The sequence below is a fragment of the Notolepis coatsorum genome (assembly GCF_963971535.1).
Source record: "Notolepis coatsorum genome assembly, chromosome: 6".
Lineage (NCBI taxonomy): Eukaryota > Metazoa > Chordata > Actinopteri > Aulopiformes > Paralepididae > Notolepis > Notolepis coatsorum.
Genome location: NC_140170.1, coordinates 73,416,962 through 73,436,623, shown reverse-complemented (window position 1 = coordinate 73,436,623; position 19,662 = coordinate 73,416,962).

Sequence of the window (19,662 nt, the reverse complement as noted above, 5' to 3'; positions counted from 1 at the left end):
AAGGGGAGAAGCGTAGACCTGACAAAAATTGTGCAATGTGCAAAACGGGGAAGTTTACCCAACCGAGATACAGAAATCCCACAGACAGAGTAAGGGTACCACTTGCACTAGTTGACATGGATCTAGCAGGCCCAGTAAGCAACGAGTCCATAGGAGGTTTTAGATATGTACAGTCTTTTACAGACGTGTGTACAGGGGCAGTGTTTGTTTACTTTATCAAAGCAAAGAGTGACACACTCCAGGCCACAGAGAAATTCCTGGCAGACGTAGCCCCTTATGGTACAGTAAGATGTTTGAGGACCGCCCACGAAACCGAGTTCACAAACAGAGAGTTCCAATCACTGTTGAGAAGGTATAAGATAAGACACGAGACATCACGTCCATATCCCACACACCAGAGCGGGGTGGCAGAGAGGGAATGGCACACCCTTTTCGAAATAGCTAGGTGTAAGCTAGCAGATAGTAACTTACCAAAGAGCCTGTGGCATTATGCGGTGCAAGAAGCCGCTTACACCAGAAACAGGTGCTTTAATAAGCACTCGGGCACCACCCGTGTGTATTGTATGTATTGAGCTGTACTGCACTGTACCCATTCTGCAATCTGTTAATAAAGTTTTCATTCATTCATTCATTCACCCCGTATACAGCTCTGACAGGAAAGAAGTGTAATCTAGCCAGAATGCACCGATTTGGATCAGTGTGTTATGCGTACCTGCAGGACAGGGGAAAACCCAAGTCCAAGGATGTAAAAGGATTTTTCGTAGGACACGACAAAGGAAGCCCTGCTTTCCTAGTTTATCATCCCGGTAACGGGAGAGTGCAGAAACACATGCTAGTCAAGTTTGTCACGAAGACAACCTGTGAGAGCGAGACACAGACAGAGGAGTCAGAGCTGGACTCCAGAGCAAGGTGTGTAGAAACAGAGACACATCAACCCAGTGTACTTAGTACAGTTGTGCAGACAGACAGTCAGCGACCCCCAGAGGGCGATGACGAGGAGCACCCGAGGGTGACGTCAAGTGCCCCAAGCAGTGGGAGGTATCCCTCAAGGGAACACAAACCCCCAAAATATCTGACAGACTCTGCCAGGAAAGGGAGTGACGCGAAGGACAGTACACCTACCCCCGTTGAGTACTACTACAGGGTAGCCAGTGGGGTAAACCCGACCTTTAAAGAGGCCACATTGTCCCCCGAAGAGGGCAGACATACAGTGGGAGGGAAATGGTTGTATTCAACCAAGTTACCAGAGGGCAGACAGACAGTGGGAGGGAAATGGTTGTATTCAATCCAGGAGGGTATTGAAGGCCACGGCAAATACAAAGTATGGTTCGTAGAAAATTGCTTAAATGCTGCAGGAGGGTACCCCATATTTAAATAATGAAGAAGGGTGACTAATTGCTTAAATGCTGAGGGAGAATACTCCAGGTTTAAATACAGGAGGAGTAGAATCCAGGTTTGAAAGTCTAACTAGTTACCATGTTTAAAATACTGAAATTAATCTTATGTTTAATCCCATGTTTAAGTACAGAGGTGGGTGATTTACAATGTTTAAATACAAAGGTGATTCAATGTTTGAATACAAAAGAGGATCTATGTTTAAAATACAGAAGTGGAGGATTTGATCATTGCACCAGACAACAATAGAAAGACCTAGGCAGGTTAAACCATTTTATAGGTATGGACTTCGAACAGTCTGCCAATTGTGTAAAAATATCCCAGAAGAGATATGTGGGAAAGATCCTGAGATGTTTTGACTGAAGTAAGAGATGTATAGAAAAATGTGGGTAGCTTCATTTAGTTGGACAACCTGTACTCGCCCTGACCTATGTTTTGTAGTGAGTAAGAGTGTCATAGTATTTTTGTTGACCCCACAGAGAAGCATTGAACTACGTCAAAATATGTTTTTCGTTATCCCAGAGGTGCTGCAGACGGACAGCGGTGTTTCAGAAAAGACAACAAAGGTTTAAGGCTTAAAGCCTACAGTGATACTATCAGCCTGTGAAGCTGAGTATATGTTTCTAGCTATGACAATGCAAAATGTGTTTATCTAGAGCAACTGCTCGAAGTGATGAAGATAAGGTTATGAATATATTGCTCAAAATGCAGTAGGTAATTAAAATGTATTCTCTATACCGAATATGGTGTTTTTGAAGAATGGGCGTTCTGTCAAAGCCGTTTAAAATGATGGACATTGTGTATATATGGAGACTGTTGTTTATGAGGACAACCAGGGGACCATTGTGATTGCTAGGAACCCAATGTGTCAATATAGATGTAAACATGTCATTATAGATAATATCATCTCATCAGGTATGTCATCAGATAAGAAAGAATGACACCGGTTTACTGTCCAATGGATGACAGAGTAGTACTAGACACTATGAGGGAACCTGTTTCAAATAAAAAATTTAAGGGATTTGCAAGGGTCATGTTTAATGTGAAGATATTGACTGTCATACCCTGTTGATGTTTTTGGGATTATATTATTTCCTTTGTAAAATGTTTTTCCAAGAAGTCAGCCAGTATGCTAATGCAAACCTAAGTGGGAGTGTTGAAGTCATTGTTGAAGTCAAGTAATTAATACCACGACAGCTTCTGGTCAGCGTCGAGGTGTAGAAGTAGTCCCCCCATCAGGGAAGGATTGAGTGCAGCTGTGGAGAGTGGGGTGCTTGACCGCGTGCGAATTAGGGGGATGAAATACAGCTGGGCGTATGAGGGTAAAGGAAGGGGTGACTGGAGAAATAGAGGATGAGGAGGAGTGTGCAGTGGATGGAGAGGGGGATGAAGAGGAGCATGTGGAGGACGTGAGGGGAAAAGGAGGGAGAGTGAAGTAGGCCCGTGCTGTGATTATGACAGGACCCCCCTCTCTACGGGCGCCTCCCGCCGGCCCAGGCTTGTCAGGGTGAGCCCGATGAAAGTCCCGGACGAGATCCGGGTCCAGGACCATCGACCGGGAGATCCAGCTCCGCTCCTCCGGGCCGTAGCTCTCCCAGTCGACCAGGTACTGGAAGCCGCGGCCGCGTCGCCGCACGGCCAGCAACTCCCGGACCACGTAGGCCGGGTGGTCGTCTATCACCAGCGGAGGAGGGGACTCTGGAGCAGGGGGAGACAGGGGACTGGAGACCACCGGTTTGAGCTGGGAGACATGGAAGGAAGGGTGAATGCGCATATGGGAGGGGAGCTGGAGCTTGACAACAGAGGGATTTATGAGGGACAGGATCTTGTAGGGCCCCACGAAACGGGAGGTTAGTTTCCGTGAGACGGATTTGAGTGGCAGGTCCCGAGATGAGAGCCATACCATCTGACCTGGTACATAGGCGGGAGCCGGGGTCCGGTGGTGGTCGGCGAAGCGCCGGTTCTGGTCCGCAGTCCGGAGCAGCGCAGCCCTCGTCTCCTCCCAGATCGTCCTGCAGCGACGGAGATGGTCTTGCACCGACGGCACAGCGATCTCCTCTTCCTGGGCAGGGAACAGCGGGGGTTGGTAGCCCAAAGATGACTCAAAGGGGGACTGACCTGTGGCCGCCGAAGACAGGGAATTGTGGGCGTATTCAACCCATGGCAGGAAGGCGCTCCAGCCGGAGGGGTCCCGGGCTGTCACGCAGCGGAGTGCGGATCCCAGGTCCTGGTTGGCCCGCTCCGACTGGCCGTTGGTCTGTGGGTGGAACCCGGAGGAGAGGCTGACCGTGGCCCCCAGAGCCCGACAGAAAGCCCTCCAGACCTGGGATATGAACTGAGGGCCCCTGTCGGAGACGATGTCTGCCGGGATCCCATGGAGTCGGAAGACGTGGAGTACCATCAGGTCAGCAGTCTCTGCAGCAGAGGGGAGTTTGGGAAGAGCAACGAAGTGCACAGCCTTTGAGAAACGGTCAACAATGGTGAGGATGGCAGTGTTACCGTGTGAGAGGGGAAGGCCGGTGACGAAGTCCAGGGCGACGTGCGACCAGGGCCGACCGGGGACTGGGAGCGGACGAAGGAGCCCGGCGGGCGGTCAATGGGAGGCCTTCGCACGAGCACAGATGGTGCACGCCAGGATGAAAGCGCGGGTGTCCTCTCTCATGGTGACCCACCAGAAGTGCCTCTTCAGCAGGGATAGTGTCCGGTCGATCCCCGGGTGGCACGCAAACCGGGAAGCGTGAACCCACTCGAGCACCTGGGAGCGGACAAGGTCAGGGACAAAAAGCCGGTTAGGTGGACCGTTACCTGGGTCCGGCTGGGCATGCTGTGCCTCCCTGACGATGGACTGGATCTCCCAGGTGGCGGTGGCCACCAGACAGGAAGTGGAAAGGATGGTGTCGGGGTGTGTGGGACCCTCCTCAGGGACGAACTGCCGGGAGAGGGCGTCTGGCTTGGTGTTCTTGGAACCAGGCCGGTAGGTCAGGGTGAAATTAAACCTAGCGAAGAACAGCGCCCAGCGAGCCTGGCGAGAGTTCAGGCGCTTGGCCGTTGAGACGTAGGCGAGGTTCTTGTGGTCCGTCCAAACCAGGAAGGGGACCTCCGATCCCTCCAGCCAGTGCCTCCATTCCTCCAGGGCTAGCTCGACCGCTAGGAGCTCCAGGTTCCCGATGTCGTAGGTGACCTCGGCTGGGGTTAGGCGGCGTGAGACAAAGGCGCAGGGGTGCAGCTTCTGGTCGGTGGCGGAGCGTTGGGAAAAAACCGCCCCCACTCCGGTGCAGGAGGCGTCCACCTCCACCACGAACTGGCGGGACGTGTCCGACTGGACGAGGATGGGAGCGGTGGTGAAGCGCCGGCGCAGCTCGGCGAAGGCGGAGTCCACTGCGTCGGACCAGACAAAGGGCACCGAAGGCGAGGTGAGTTGGGTGAGCGGCGCCGCGACCAGGCTGTAGTCCCTGATGAAGCGCCGATAAAAGTTGGCAAATCCCAGGAAGCGTTGGAGCTGTTTGACGTTGGTGGGACGGGGCCAGTCGGACACCGCTCTGATCTTCTCGGGGTCCGCCCGGATCTTGCCGCCCTCAATGATGTAGCCGAGGAAGCCGATGGAGGAGACGTGGAACTCACACTTCTCTGCCTTGACAAACAGCTTGTTCTCCAGAAGACGCTGGAGGACCCGGCGCACGGGAGAAGATCAGGATGTCGTCTAAGTAGACGAATACGGAGCGGTGGAGTACGTCACGGAGAACGTCATTGACGAGGGCCTGGAAGACAGCAGGGGCGTTGGTCAGTCCAAAGGGCATTACCTTGTACTCGAAGTGGCCGAGTGGTGTCTTGAAGGCCGTCTTTCACTCGTCTCCCTCCCGCATGCGGACAAGGTGGTAGGCGTTCCTGAGGTCCAGTTTTGTGAAGATGGTGGCACCTTGCAGGGGCTCAAAAGCAGAGTCGATTAAAGGCAGGGTGTATTTGTTCTTAACCGTGATGTTGTTGAGACCCCGGTAATCGATACAGGGGCGAAGGGAACGATCCTTCTTGGAAACGAAGAAGAATCCTGCGCCGACAGGAGAGGAGGAGGGGGTGATTATGCCCGAGGCCAAGGATTCGTGAACGTACTTCTCCATTGATTCTCTCTCTGGGCGCGAGAGGTTGAACAGGCGACTAGCGGGGAGTGGCGCCCCGGGGAGTAAATCAATGGTGCAGTCATATTGGCGATGAGGAGGCAGGGAGAGAGCCTGTTGTTTGCTGAAAACCGCTTTTAAATCATGGTAGGCCGGCGGAATTGCAGACAGATCAATGTTCTCATTGGGGGGCCCTCTAGTTGCGGCCGAGCCGACTGCAGACAAGCGACGTGACAGTGAGCGCTCCAGCTGGTCACTAGGCCGGTAGGCCAATTGATAACGGGATTGTGTAACTTGAGCCAAGGCATGCCCAGGACAATGGGATTGTGGGGAGAGTTGGTAACGTGAAACCGAATATTCTCGCTGTGATTCCCCGATAGCAGAAGGCGAAGGGGTACGGTGTGGCGAGTAATCCGCGTGAGAAGTTTCCCGTTTAACCCCCGGCCGTCACGGGGTATCGGCAAGGCGTCAGTAGCGATGTTGTAACGGGAGACTACTCCGGCGTCGATGAGGTTCTCGTCAGCCCCTGAGTCAACCAGGGCAGATAACGGGAGTGATTGGTTATTCAGACACAGCGTGGCGCGGAATAGCATGTTTGGGCCGGAGCTGGGAGCGATATCAAGACTCGAACAGACGCCCAGCGCTACTGTCGAGCCCCGTCGTTTGGGCGAAGCGAGCATGAGGCAACGGAGTGACCTGTTTGACTGCAGTACAGGCATGCTCCTGTAGCGAGCCTGTGTCGGCGTTTGCTGGGAGGGAGACGTGAGCGGTCGAGATCCATGGGCTCGGAGGAACTATTTTCTTCAGCGCGGGCGGCGCGACGAAGCGGACCGGGTATAGGCAAACGAGCGGTGCTAGCTTTCTCTCTACGACGTTCCCGAAGACGCAGGTCCAGTTCCCTGGCCAAATGGATTTGCTCGCTCAGGGAGGTGGGTCTTTCCTTGGACGCAAGCTCGTCTTTAATAGCGTCGCTCAAGCCCTGGCGAAATGCGCCTCGCAACGGTGTGTCCCCCCAGTCAGAGCCGGCGGCAAGGATGTGGAAATCGATAGCGTATTTGCTTATGCTGCGGCTTCCCTGGCGGATCGAAAACAAGCCAGAGGCCCCCTCTGAGCCATCTGGAGGGTGGTCAAATACTTTACGCATGTCGTCGACGTACTCGGAGTACGAATTGCAAAGGAAGGAATTGTTAAAGTGGAGAGCGGTGGCCCATTTCAACGCCGCACCTGTGAGCAGCGCAGACAGGTAAGCTACTTTAGACCTATCGCTGTGAAACGTGTGGGGTTGTTGTTTGAACACTAACGAGCACTGGAATAAAAACGCACGGCATTTGGAGACGCTTCCGTCATAACGTTCTGGTGCGGGGACAGGGGGTTCTCTATGCGAGGGGCTTGGTGCAGCTGGGGTAGCGGCTGGTAGGCCTTGCTGTGCCAAGTGTGCCTCGATACGTAGATACTGTGTTTCTCGCTCAACGGAGTCGAGGGCGAGAGCGGCCAGCTGCGCCGTGACGGCGTCTAGGGAGTGAGCGAGTTGGTCAACCCGGGCGGTCTGGCCGTTGATGATACTCACAGACTGCTTCTGAAACTTCTTCCATTCCTCGGTCTCGTGTACAGCTGGTGCCGTCATCGTTAGGTCGTGGTATTCTGTGAGAACTGGGGTCTGGAGCACAGCCCAATTGCTGAATACACGAGAAGAGATAGGAGCGGTTTCAAGGGTGTTTAATGTCAATTGAGCAACACAGGAATTGGGGGAAATAGAACGGGGTTATGTTCTGTCTTGTGGCTGCCGCAGCGGCAGTGAGCGAGCAAGCGGTCCCGGTGCTTGTCTTGGGAGCTGCTGGGTTGCAGCGGGAGAACAAGTGTTCCTCTTCGGGAACAGGTGACGTCCAGGCAGGGACGGCGGTCCTTTGGGGCACAGGAGAGAAACAGGTTAGAGTAAGGCAAATACACGGTTGGTATCTAGCAGAGCTTTCGGCAGAGACGTCGTACCTGGGCAGTGGTAATTAATACCACGACAGCTTCTGGTCAGCGTTGATGTCTAGAAGTAGTCCCCCCATCAGGGAAGGATTGAGTGCAGCTGTGGAGAGTGGGGTGCTTGACCGCGTGCGAATTAGGGGGATGAAATACAGCTGGGCGTATGAGGGTAAAGGAAGGGGTGACTGGAGAAAGAGAGGATGAGGAGGAGTGTGCAGTGGATGGAGAGGGGGATGAAGAGGAGCGTGTGGAGGACGTGAGGGGAAAAGGAGGGGGAGTAAAGTAGGCCCGTGCTGTGATTATGACAGAGGTCCTGTAGGATTGTTAGTAACTGTCTAACTGTATATATGGCTGTTTACACTAGTAACTGTTTACCTGCATATATAACTGTCTCCACCAGTAACTGTCTAGCTGCATATATATCTGTTCCCACTAGAGGACGCTCTAGGCGGAGCCACCCAGGTACACCACCATGTGGCGAGTATAAAAGTAGATGTCTCCTCCCACTTCTTTCTCTCCCCCATGTCTCTCAGTGAGAGAAGACCTGTGTTACTGCTCCTTCCATGTGAATAAAAGAAACCACGCCAGTTCAGGCTCAAGATAGAAACCATGCCTCTTGACCACATTATTGTCGCCCTATAGCCGAATTCTGTTAACACTGTACATACATCAGCTTAGCATATTTAGTCCATATACACGTTATCCAACTATACTGTATACTGCAATGCACAAGTAGAGTGGCTTGTTGGCTGTGGTTGTCACGATCCCCATATCAAGCCCTTGTCTTCTCCTCCACTCCTATCTAGCCCTCGTCTTCTCCTCCACTCCTATCTAGCCCTCGTCATCTCCTTCACTCCTATCTAGCCCTCATCATCTCCTCCACTCATATCTAGCCCTTGTCATCTCCTGCACTCCTATCAAGCCATCGTCATCTCCCCCACTCCTATCTAGCCCTCGTCATCTACTCCACTCACAATTAGAGCTGCCGCGGTATTGATTATTTCCTTACCGCACAAATTTGCAAAATATTTCCTACCGCGCGGTTATTACCGCACGCACACAAAAAAAAATAAAAAATTGAATGCATTTTTTTTAGTAGTAGTCTACTCTTTATAGCATATAGCCTGCCTCTAGTCTAAATGTCTATCTTTAGAGGATGACTTTGCAGCATGAATATTGTTTGGGATTCGGCAAGCACGCATTAGTTATTGAAAGTGAAACACGGATTCGAAGTTCCCCTCTGGTCGTGCGCCGTTCACTCGGTGTCGCGGGCAGGGGTGGTTACCCCTAACCCCCCCCCGACCCTTTCTTATTATTATTACTATAAAGTTACTACTTTATAATAAAGGCATTCGTTTTGTGGCATTGACATTATATAGTTATACGTTCAATAACATCAGCGTATTTACCGGACCATAGCAAGCAATACTCTATTCATATCTCAGTTCCTTTCTTTGCTCAGAGCGTGCTGAGTTGTCCCATTCTGCGGTCTGTTAATAAAGTTTTCAATCAGACAAGTGTATAGAACGAAGGGCTTTTATTATAACATTCGTTGCAGACAGTAAAATCATTATGTCTCGTTTAGTACTCCTGAGGCGCGATGGTAGTCCACTCCGGCGGAGAGTTAAAGCTAACGTTATTAGCCGTGTTGTGATGAACTGACATTCAGGAAGTAAAAACCTAATACGCGCTTGCCGATTGGTGGTAACACACTGCATGACGCTACAACGTGTGACACGTCTCTCTTCTGACCAATCAGTGGTCTGCAATGTTTCACGTGACTTTTCTGGTACCCAATAGGGTCGCTTGGAACCTCGATAGAGAAGTAGGGTATATCTGCAGAGCCGCAAGCCCAACGAGAGGAGGGTAATTTATTATTATTATTATTATAAAAAACAGCGGTGACGCGGTATTCAGCCTACTCTGCGGTGGCCGTGATGTAACAGCGATACCGCGGTAATGCGGTAATCGCGGCAGCTCTACTCACAATGTAGCATTCTGTTTCTTGTAGCTGTTCCACCAGCAGATTTTGCCCTTTGCCTAATTCTATAATAATAATAATTAGTGCTGTCAATAGATTCAACAATTTTTACTAATTAATCTCACAATTTTCTGTAATTAATCTAGATTAATCTAGATTAAAACTAGCATTTTTCTACTTGAGACCGAAGCTTGTAACAGATATTTACTTGAGTAAAATCATGGAATTAATGTAAAATCAACACAAAGAAAGTATATTTAGATTCTTTGAATACAGTTTCTCTCCTGTGAAATACAAATGTTCAACAAAACCATCAACATTGACTCAGCTAGACCTCTTTCTTATATCCGCAGTGCTAAGATTGAAGATTTTTCACTCCATAGATTAATCTAGATTAATTTATTTTAATGCTTTAAATAATTTAAATTAATCTCCAAAGTTAAAGCATTCATTTTGACAGCCCTAATAATAATATAATAATGCAGGACCTGTCGCAGAGGTATTTTAATGGGCATGCAACGACACTCAATGTTAGCGGTTAGCACACACGGTTTGCACACACACACACCGGAACACACACACATGCATTGTTCGTAGGATCGCCGATGCGATACTCCTCTGCGCTTAACCCATCCTGTCGTCCTTCCCCCCAAGGGCAGCCGGGAGCAGACAAGGGCTGTGGTGTGAGCCACGCCCGGTGACCATCCAAGTGCTCCTGCCCGTCTTCGTCAAGGATGCGACAGCGATAGCTATGTATTGTTTTGCATGTTTTTCTCTTATCGGGGGGGGGGGGGGGGGGGGGGGGGACCCTTGCGAGCACGGGGAGAACATACAAATTCCACACAGAAAGGCCCGGGAGATACCCCATCTGGGTACCTGGCATTGCGGAAACCTGGTCCCCAAGCGGGAATCAAACCCTGGACCTTCTTGCTGTGAGGCAACAGTGTTAACCACTACACCACCGTGCCGCTATGTTTTTCTCCTGTGCCTTCAGAGGATTCTGCATTATGTCCTGCCTACCTCTCCTCTGGACCCCTGTCCCAGTCTACTTTGCCCCACTCTCCCTGGACTCAGCCCTCTGTATCTCCAGCCTAGTCCTGCTCCAGGCTCTCCTCTAGCCTTCTCTCCAGCCTAGTCCTCTCCTCTAGCCTTCTCTCCAGCCTAGTCCTCTCCTCTAGCCTTCTCTCCAGCCTAGTCCTCTCCTCTAGTCCTCACATTTACATTTTGTCATTTACAGTAGCTGACGCTTTTATCCATAGCGTCATCCAAGTTCTGTATGACAAGTCAGCAGGAAGGGTACAACTCTTACATTTTGTTACATTAGTAACAATGTTAATAATTAATAATAATAATAATAATAATAATAATAATAATAATAATAATAATAATAATAATAATAATAATAATAATAATAATAATAATAATAATAATAATAAGGATCGGGGGAGTGGTCAACATAGACCATTTGAAGGTCGGACTTTTCCGAGTTTTATTTTTTTTTGATTTTTCCGAATAAAAAGACGTACAATAACTACAGTGTGTATATTATTTATGTATAATTAATTAATTATTATTAATAATAATAATAATAATAATAATAATAATAATAATAATAATAATAATAATAATAATAATAATAATAATAATAATAATAATAATAATAATAATAATAATAATAATAATAATAAATTCAATTTGTACCGCACTTTATAATTGTGAAAATCTCAAAGTTGTTATGGTTTGAAACCGACCCCAACAGCACGGCACAGACAGGTAGTTCAGAGTTAGCCAAAGACTAGGGCGTATTTATTTCTGAAACAGGAATGAGCAAAATAACAATAAGAACAACAAAGGGGAGAATGTTCTTGGCAGAGTTGTCTGCGGCTCTGCAGATCGTCCCGGTATTGAGATGGTGAAGCGGCGTAGCGCCACTGCCTCTGCGGCTCTGCAGCTACTCCAGGATCCAACTCGGGAGGAACGGAGAGAGAGAGAGAGTGGTCAATAAACAAGCCAACGGAATACAGAGGCAGTCCAATCCTCCTTAGCTGAGTCCAGTATAATCACATGTGACTTAATCTTCAGTGTTACCAACACACAAGTTTAGCTGAGTCCAGTACAATCACACGTGACTTAATCTTCAGTGTTACCAACACACAAGTTTAGCTGAGTCCAGTACAAAACAAAAACGGCAAATCTTCAGTGTTATCCAAACACACAGAAAACAGAGAATCCAAAAGGTTCATTCCAAAAACTCACCAAAGCGCAAATGCGCAAAGCGGGCAACGAGGCACAGCTCCAACGGATGATAGAGAAACACAACAGCGGCGACTTCCATAGACGTCCTGAAGAAAAACAGACGAGGCACAACAACGGGGGGAACAGGCAGCAGCAGTGGTAATCCAAAACGACCCGACAACGACTGACAGAAAGACCCGAGTATATGAAGGGCTCTGGACCGCTGATTACAAAACAAACAGGTGCGTGACGGCAATTGGTAATTGACCTAGAAGCGTGTGGCGGCAATGAGCCAATCCTCCTCACAGTACCTTGAAGCGTGTGGCGGGAATGGACCAATCCTCACAGTACCCCCCCCTCCACGGGAGCCACCCGGCGACCCACCCGGCCTCGGCTTGCCCGGATGGGACCGAAGGAAGCCGGTGATCAGGGGCACTGGAGAGGGGGACAGAGACAGAGGCCCGGAAAGGGGGACCGGAGACGGGGACAGAGGACCGGTGAGGGAGGCTGGAGACGGGGACAGGGACCCGGTGAGGGGGGCTGGAGACGGGGACAGGAACCCGGTGAGGGGGGCTGGAGACGGGGACAGGAACCCGGTGAGGGGGGCTGGAGACAGGGACAGGGAACCGGCGAGGGGGGCTGGAGACGGAGACAGGGGCCCGGTGAGGGGGCTGGAGACAGGGACACAAGGGGAACGTCTGGGGGTCCCAGTCGTGCTCTCTCACGCCTTCTCTCCCGGAGGCGTCCGTCGATGCGGATAGCGAGGCTGATTAGGCCCTCGAGAGAATCGGGCTCCTCTTGGGTCGCGAGCTGGTCCCTTACAGTGTCGTTGAGCCCCTTCAGGAAGGTGAGATGAAGCGCCCGATCATTCCAACCGCTCTCGGTTGCGGCCAGTCTGAACTCCAGCGCGTAGTCGGTGACACTGCCACTGCCCTGCCGGAAGGTGCCCAGCCGAGCTCCCGGGTCCTGGCCACGAGCTGGGTGGTGGAAAACCCTTCGGAGCTCTGCCACGAAGTCTGGGTAGGAGAAACAAAAATCGGCCCTCATAGACCAGGAAGCAGTGACCCACTGTGCTGCTCGGCCTGTGAGCAGGTTAGTCATGTAAGCTACTCGGGCTCCCTCTGACGAAAATCGGCTGGGTTGATGAAGGAAAACCAACTCACATTGCATGATGAATGTGGCACAATCCTCGAAGTTACCCTTGAACAAACGTGGTTCGGAAAGACGGGGCTCCCGAGGTGCGAGGTGGGGTTAAAAACAGGGTGTTAAATGCTGCACTGAGAGCCTGTAGCTGGTGCAGAATAACAGCCTGCTGATTACCCTGGGTAGTCTGCCGGGTGGCCAGAGTGTCAAGGCAATCCAGAATAAGCTGGACCTGGGCCCGGAGGTCCTGCACAGCAGCCGCAGCCGCACCTAACTGTAGGCTGTGGTCGTTGGTCAATTCGATCTGGACCGCCAACGCTGACCTGACCCTGTCTGTGTCGGCTGGGGTCGTCATGGTCGGGTCGTAATGTTATGGTTTGAAACCGACCCCAACAGCACGGCACAGACAGGTAGTTCAGAGTTAGCCAAAGACTAGGGCGTATTTATTTCTGAAACAGGAATGAGCTAAATAACAATAAGAACAACAAAGGGGAGAATGTTCTTGGCAGAGTTGTCTGCGGCTCTGCAGATCATCCCGGTATTGAGATGGTGAAGCGGCGTAGCGCCACTGCCTCTGCGGCTCTGCAGCTACTCCAGGATCCAACTCGGGAGGAACGGAGAGAGAGAGAGAGTGGTCAATAAACAAGCCAACGGAATACAGAGGCAGTCCAGTCCTCCTTAGCTGAGTCCAGTATAATCACACGTGACTTAATCTTCAGTGTTACCAACACACAAGTTTAGCTGAGTCCAGTACAAAACAAAAACGGCAAATCTTCAGTGTTATCCAAACACACAGAAAACAGAGAATCCAAAAGGTTCGTTCCAAAAACTCAACAAAGCGCAAATGCGCAAAGCGGGCAACGAGGCACAGCTCCAACGGATGATAGAGAAACACAACAGCGGCGACTTCCATAGACGTCCTGAAGAAAAAAGTGCTACAGGAGATAAAGATAAAAAGTTAAATGAATAAAACTATTAAAATGAATAAAACAACCAATGAAATGGAAGAACATAAAAATAAAATAAAATAAAATAATAATAAAATGAATAGAAGTAAAAAGAAAAGTAAAAGAAAAATTCAGGCAAAAGCCTTGTTAAAAAAAAATGTTTTTAGGCCCCTTTTAAAAGCCTCGTAAACAGTGCTGAAACTTGGGTACTGCAGTGTTGCCCAGTCCTCTCTTCTAGCCTAGTCCTCTCCTCTAGCCTCTGTGAATATAGAATCCAAAAAATAGAAATACTTGATGAATTGAAGTTAATGGAGATTTGGTTTAACAGCAAAACTATATCAAAACAAATGTTTACAAACTATAATTATATAATCCAAGTCTCTTTTATCCAGTTTTATGCTCAGTACACAAACGCATGCATTTTCCCTAAAACCTTGCTAACGAAAACATTTCCATTTCAATCTCTTTTAATTTTGTGTTTTTGTCCAAATGTATTAAATGTCTAATTGTCTTAGCTGATTTTCTTTTCCATATGTTTATTTAGTGTTTTTATCCGTTTTTAGTATCTCGACAGCATTGTAAACTGCCTTTTTCGAGGATAAATAAATAATTTGATGGAGAGGAAACAGGGACTATTATAGACTTGCTTTTTGTGGACTTTGGTGGTACCATCATTGTAATAGACCCAGCCTGTGCTCGAACACAAGAAGTTCACTAATTGCAAGATATAAGTAGATATGAAGATATGAGGATTGATTCTATGGCTGCTAAGTAACAATGCTTTCTATTTTTGGAAAGAAGTGACAGTTATTAACAACTGTAAAACATCTCTACTATGCACTGCAGCCCGAGATGGAATCTCCAGATCAGACAACATTGCTGAGTTATGCTGAGTTATGGCGACAGCATCATACCTTATTCAACTGTGTCCAAAGTGATTTGTATAAGGCGCCAGGCGGATGATGACGTCACACGAGGTATACCAAGCTATAAACAAGGTGTCTTTTGTTTTACTGGCTTTATGATTCATGGATTGTTACCAGACTCAATATTATCTGTTCTGTTAAGTGTCAGTTATTAAGGACAACGCTGGTAAAGAATGTAGCCTATATAACTGCACTGCAGGCTCAGAGATCTAGCCAGCATACTGTCAAATGTCCTACAAAGAATCCTGCTGGATAGATTCAATGAGTTTATTAACTCCACAGATAACCAGGTTGGTTTTAAAGCTAAACATGGCACTGGTGAGCAAACATGGAGGTCAAAACTCATCAGTTCTTATGTGTTTTATTGATGCTTCCAAAGCCTTTCATCGTGTTAATCATAGAACGTTTGAGAGTTCAGATACATTGTGAGAATTCTGTCTTACTGGCTGACATCATACCTCAATGACCGCTCCTATCAAGTGTCATGGAGAGGGACCCTGTCGGCCACCCGCCCCCTGCGGACGGGTGTCCCCCAGGGCTCGGTCCTAGGACCCCTTCTCTTCTCCCTCTACACTAAATATCTGGGTAACATTATCACGTCTCATGCCTTCTTGTATCATTGCTATGCCAATGATACTCAACTCTTCCTCTCCTTCCCTCCCTCGGATATCCACGTCTGAGCGGATCTCAGCCTGGATGATGACCTGAACCTAAGCAAAACAGAATTGCTACACCTGCCGGCCAAATCCTCCCCCCTGACCGACCTTTCCATCACAGTCGAGAATGCAGCTGTGACCGCATCCCCGACCGCCAAGAACCTTGGAGTTGTCCTCGATGACCAGTTGAACTTCTCCGCTCACATCGCAGCGACAACCAGAACCTGCAGATTCCTCCTGAGCAACGTCAGAAGGATCCGCCCCTTCCTGACTGTAACGGCAAATTTTACCTTCCAATGTCCTGTTTTCTCTTGCCCGTTACTTCACAGGTATGGTATGGGAGTGATCCTACGCAGTATACAGAAACTAACAAAGATGGATGTCCAGTCATAATACCTGTTTAGGTGTATTTATTGCGTTGAAGTTGCAGTTGTAATGATGAACATTACATTTTGTGATGCCAGTGTGGGTTCTGTAGGGATTATCTGTTACTCTGTATTATTTGATATCTCTGTCTGCTTCTGGCTGTTGAGCTGCTGAGCTGCTGGTAAGAACGGTGTGCTCCTCACTACCTGCGTCCTCCTCACTACCTGCGTCCTCCCTAATCACTACACCTGTGACCCTCTAAATACCTAACCAGTGCTATCAAATCTAAAACCCACCACCAGGTGTCCAATAATAATATTACAAATAATAAATAATATGCCACCATCATAATGGCTCCTACACTGACAAAAGAAGCCACCCAACTCCTCGTCCAATCAACAGTCATCTCCCACCTTGACTACTGCAACGCACTGCTTTCTGGCCTTCCGGCCACTGCCACCAAGCCTCTTCAGCTCATTCAGAACGCAGTGGCCCGCCTGATCTCAAACCTACCGAAGTCAGCCCATGTCACCCCACTTATTAGGGACCTGCACTGGCTCTCCATTGCCACACAAATCTGCTTCAAGGCCCTCGACCTTGGCATACCATGCGGCAAAGGGAACCGCTTCCGCCTACCTCCGGTCAATGGTCTCTAACTACACACCCTCAAGACCCCTACGCTCTGCATCTTCTGGCCGTCTCAGACCCACTCCTATCCGAGCTCCAGGAGGGTCATCAAGGAGAAGCCGCCTATTCTCAGTCCTTGCCCCACAATGGTGGAACGAACTGCCCACCACAGTTAGGACAGCCGAAACCCGTCCAATCTTTCGCAATCGACTAATACACACCTATATTTTAGTATTATTATTTATTTAAAAATGTTCTCTCTGTCTTGTCTCTAAGCTGTCTCCCTCTCTCTGTATTATCCCCACCATGTCGTCATTGTGAAAGTCCATGTACTGTGTTTGTCCATGTACTGTGTTTGTCCGTATGCTATAATGCCATGTATGTAAAGCGCTTTGAGATGCCTAATGTAAGGCGCTATATAAAATAAATTTATTATTATTATTATTAAAGACGCACTTCTTCAACCATTATCTGAAAGGACTTTTTTTTTTTTATATAAAAATATTCTAACCCGAACTAACCTTACTGTCATGCACTTGTCCTAATATACTAACCTACACTGTAGCACTCAAGACTTTGATGAACATTGTTACTCAGCTGATAGAGTTGTGCCCTTCCTGATGACTTGTCGTACAGAACTTGTAAGTCGCTTTGGATAAAAGCGTCAGCTAAATTACTAAATGTAAATGTAAATGTAATGAACGTCACAATAGGTCAAATAGGACAATAATGTCTCAGCTCCAGGTTAGCAATGGTGTCAGACAAGAAGGAATGTTCCCAGTTATTTTTTATCTATATATGGATGATCTGTCCAAGCAGTTGTAAGGATGTAATACTGGGTGCACGATTGGTAATACTCTAGTGAACCCTATGATGTATTCAGGTGATCTTGTGGTCTTGGCATATAATCCTTTTTACATATCTATATGTACATACTTACCTACTCTTAGTTACGCTGCTGGCAAGTATGACTTACTACCATAATGTATTTAAACCTGTATCACTGTACATATTAATACTATACATTAATACTATACTATACAATATACTGTACATTGTATATTACTATTGCACAATACTGTTACATTTGCACTCTGGTTGGATGCCAAACTGTACTTGTGCTGTATAATGACATTTCAATCTAATCTAATCTTACTATATGTTCTGTGTCTGATGTGGAACATGATATCATATAATGCCAGTAAGTGTTGTCATGACAACACTCTTAACAAATACATGGTGAGTTAAGTAGACAGTCATGTGTTTCAACAGGTCTACCTCCCAATCCTCTCCTTGCCTCCTCTCATCCCTTGATCTCAATTTTGTCTGACATTTCTCTTTGAGTCTTTACTCTTTCCCAAAACAATGGCTCAGGAGGTAGAGCAGTCGTCTGGTAATTGGAAGGTTCCCGGTTCGATTCCCGCTCCTCCCCCTAACCCCTAATTGCTCCCGATGAGCAGGTTGGCACCTTGCATCATGGTTGCCTCCGCCGTCGGTGTGTGAATGTGCCCCATTTTCCTTTTTTTTCTTCCTTCTTTTTCTGCATTTAAAAGTATGATCTCCGACCAGTGTGTGTCGACGTGTAAATGCCTTCGCTTATTTATTGTGCCTATAGGGCCTATGATATATAGATATCATACATTAGAAATTGCTGATAAACGGTGTCTTGTTTTGTAAGCTTGTCGTCCTTGAGGGTAATGGCTGCTTTTATTTTTAAATATAGCGCTTTTATCCAAAGCGCTTTACAATTTGTTACTCACATTTTTACCCATTCACTCACACACCGACGGAGGAGGCAATCATGCAAGGTGCCAACCTGCTCATCGGGAGCAATTAGGGGTTAAGTGTCTTGCTCAAGGACACATCGACACGCTACGCGGGAGGCGTCTATGCCAAATACAACGCTGTTAGGTTTCCGGGTTCCTCTGATTGGCCACTAAGCCCACGTGACCGCGCGCTAGCACACCCCCCTTATCGCCCACTCTCGCGCTGTGAAGCGGAAGAGCCAGCGAGGGCGAGGCGGTGGTTTCTCCCCGGCTCCGTGCGCCGCTGACTCGGTCCAGCTCCAGCAGCAGCGGCCGTCTTCTTCCGAGGCGGCTTGTTCTTATTAATCCCCCATTGTTCAGGTCGACATGGTCGCACAAACACCCGTTGGAGGAGTAGTGGGGGAGAAGAAGAGGAATATTTTTAAATAGCAAGAATTATCGACTGGCAACTCTGTGCTCGTCAGACATGTTAATGTCATGTATGTTGTGTATGTCATAAATGTCGATATGAATTGAAAATGGGGGACCCTGATGTAAACAAGACAAACGTCTTTCTCTGGTCTGCATCCCCTTAACAATTGTGTGTATTGAGCCGTACTGTATTGTACCCATTCTGCAATCTGTTAAATAAAGTTTTCATTCATTCATTCATTCATTTCTCCCCCACTACTCCTCCAACGGGTGTTTGTGCGACCATGTCGACCTGAACAATGGGGGATTAATAAGAACGAGCCGCCTCGGAGAGAAGATGGCCGCTGCTGCTGGAGCTGGACCGAGTCAGCGGCGTACGGAGCCGGGGAGAAACCACCGCCTCGCCCCGCTGGCGCTTCCGCTTCACAGCGCGAGAGTGGGCGATAAGGGGGGCGTGCTAGCGCGCAGTCACGTGGGCTTAGTGGCCAATCAGAGGAACCCGGAAACCGAACGCCGTTGTATTTGGCATAGACGCGCTTGGGAGGAGCTGGAATCGAACAGGGAACCTCCGGATTGCCAGACGACTGCTCTACCTCCCGAGCCACTGTCACCCGTACCTCCCGAGCAACCGTGTGAGCGAACAGTGTCTTGTGAAATAAAGGTTTAGTAAATAGTAGCATAAATAGTAGCAGCAGTGGAGAGGGAGAGGAGCGGTATACAGCCAAGAAAATACGAATAGAATATAGTATTTAAAACACTCTGCCCACTCTGATAAATGGTAAATTGACTGCATTTATATAACGTTTATTTTTACAAAGCGCTTTGCAATTTATGACTCATATTCACCCATTCACTCACACATTCACACACCGACGGCGGAGTGCCAACTTTGTGCCATGCAGGTGTCAAGTGCCATGCAGGTGCCAACTTTTATTCCTGGATTATTACATAGTACATACGCATCTTTTTAGTATACGGAGAAATGCAGTATTCACTTTATTTGTACTAATTGCATCTACCCGTTAGATCAGAATGTTTGCACCATATACAATATATACTGTAGGCTATCTTTTGGTTTATTTATTTATTTATTTATTTATTTATTTATTTATTTATTTATTTATTT